Source organism: Mirounga leonina, unplaced genomic scaffold, assembly GCF_011800145.1.
Source record: "Mirounga leonina isolate KUSES-001 unplaced genomic scaffold, KU_Mleo_1.0 Mir_176, whole genome shotgun sequence".
Classification (NCBI taxonomy): domain Eukaryota; kingdom Metazoa; phylum Chordata; class Mammalia; order Carnivora; family Phocidae; genus Mirounga; species Mirounga leonina.
In genome coordinates, this window is record NW_023270454.1 from 2,036,889 (window position 1) to 2,039,227 (window position 2,339).

Below are 2,339 nucleotides of genomic sequence, written 5' to 3' on the forward strand. Positions count from 1 at the left end.
CAGCGTCCAGTAGAATAGGGTCCTGTGCGTTTCCCCCCTTTTCCTTTCTCAGTCGTCACTGTCCCCACTCCGAATCCGTCTCCTCCACATAGGTACCTGCTCCAGGATGTTTGCTGAATGTCCTTAAATATGCATATATCCTGTAAATTATAGAGCATTGTTATGAATATGTGTTTTGAATTTTCATAAATGGTACTGTGTTAGGAATGTTATTGGCAGTTTGGTTTTTCAGTCAGCACTGGTTTTTTGTGTGTTTTTTTTTAAAGATTTTATTTATTTATTTGAGAGAGAGAATGAGAGAGAGAGAGCACATGAGAGGGGGGAGGGTCAGAGGGAGAAGCAGACTCCCTGCCGAGCAGGGAGCCCGATGCGGGACTCGATCCCGGGACTCCAGGATCATGACCTGAGCCGAAGGCAGTCGCTTAACCAACTGAGCCACCCAGGCGCCCAGCACTGGTTTTTTTGAGATCTGTTTGCTATAGGTGCCTGATTAGATGATCCCAGCACTACACAGGTTCCCTCAGGAGGCACCCACCACTGCCCCCTTGTCCATCCCCCACTGATGGACACTGAGAAGGGTTCCCACTTGCCTCTGCCAGAAACAACACACCCTGTACTTCCCATCATTGCTGTCTGAGACCTTCTCCTGATCCACCGCTGGGAGTAGGCTCTCTGGGTCATAAGGCAGACTCGTACTCAAGGTAGTCAGTGTTTGTAAACTGCCTGGAACAGTGTCTAAAACACAGAAGCAATATGTGAGGTGTGATCAATAAAAATAATTTAAAAAAATAAATAGCACTAAGTGTGCCAGATTGCTCTCCAAAATAAGTAAACCAATTTACACCCCTACCTGTGATTCGGGAGAGGACTTGTCTTCACACATCCTCATCAGCTCTATGATTCGTCCACCTTTCTGACTTTTGCCATTCTGATGAGCTGAACATTGTATCTCAAATGTTTAAATTTACATTTTCCTCTAATTCATAGTATTTAAACCTTCTTCAGATACTTGTTAACCATTTGCTCTTTATTTTCTAAGGTGTAAGCAGTGTTTGAAATATGCCTCCACTCTTCAAGGTAATCCAGAGAATCTTTGTGTCCACCTCTGGTGGGATTTTATGTCTTGAAAAAAAAAAGGGGGTGGTGGGGAGAAGAGAGAGAGAAAAAGGAGGGGGAAAAATGTGGCAGAGGAGGAACAGAGAAAGTTGTTTTCTGTGTGGGTGAATTGTTTCAGTCCACCAACAAAGGCCCCTCCTGGCCTTGCCAAAGGCCCAGTCCACACAAGGTGGCTCACACACAAATCCCCTTCGGGACTTGTTCAGACACAGCTTCCTGGGCCCCATCCCACCTCCTGACTCAGCTTCTCAGGTCCTATCCCAGTTTCTGATTTGGGGTCTGGGTGAAGCCAAGAATTTGTGTTTCTAGCAAGTTCCCAGTTGGTGCTGATGCTACAGGTCCAGACCCCCCACCCCCCTCTGAGAACTTGCTACCCCAGCCACCTGGTCACCTTGGGCAGAGCTCCACCGGCAAAAAACGTCAAGGAAGCCTTTCAAAGGATGTTAACATCCAACCGGCTGCCCGCAGTGGCCGCCCACAGTACCCGGGCCTCCTGCAGGAATTCTGTCAGCTCTCACCTCCAGGGCCTGGACTAGAGCGAGGGGAATGAGGCCCCTGCAGAGCAGCAATTAAGGAGGCACTGCCTCTCTAGGGCCGAAACTGCAGGGTCAGCACAGGGGGCAGCCCGTCCTCAAACGTCCTCAAACGTCACCCTGCAGTGGCCTCACCTGCTCCGGCCGGGCCCTGCTCCTGGCCAGCGACAATAACGACACATTGTGTTCTAGCACTTCCCTCGTTTCAGCCTATTCCCATGCAGCACATGATCTCGCTTGATTCTCAAGACGACCCTAAGCGATCATCCACCTCCATTTGACAGATGCAAACAACACTGAGGCCTGCAACAGGTCAGGGAAGAACCCCCTCAGCCGGGCCAACCCCTTTGGACCACTGCTGCCCCGCATGTTCCAGGCCTAAAGGAAGCAGCACAGACCCTCTGCCCGGACAGCCACCACCACGCTGCCTGCCAAAGCCCCAGAGGGGCCGCGCAGCCCCACGTTCCTCAGCTCCTCCCCATCGACCATGCTGCTCACCTCAGCCTCTCCTTCGCATGCTCCCAAAGCTCTCTGAAAGAGGTTGTTGGGGCTCTCTGCCCCATTTCAAAATGGAGGACACGGAAGTTCAGAAAAGTCAAGGGCCCTTCCCGAGGCCCTCAGAGTGAGTAACAGCACTCACTCTGGACTCAGCTAGCCTGGCCCGCTGCATTCTTCAAACCATGCCGCCCC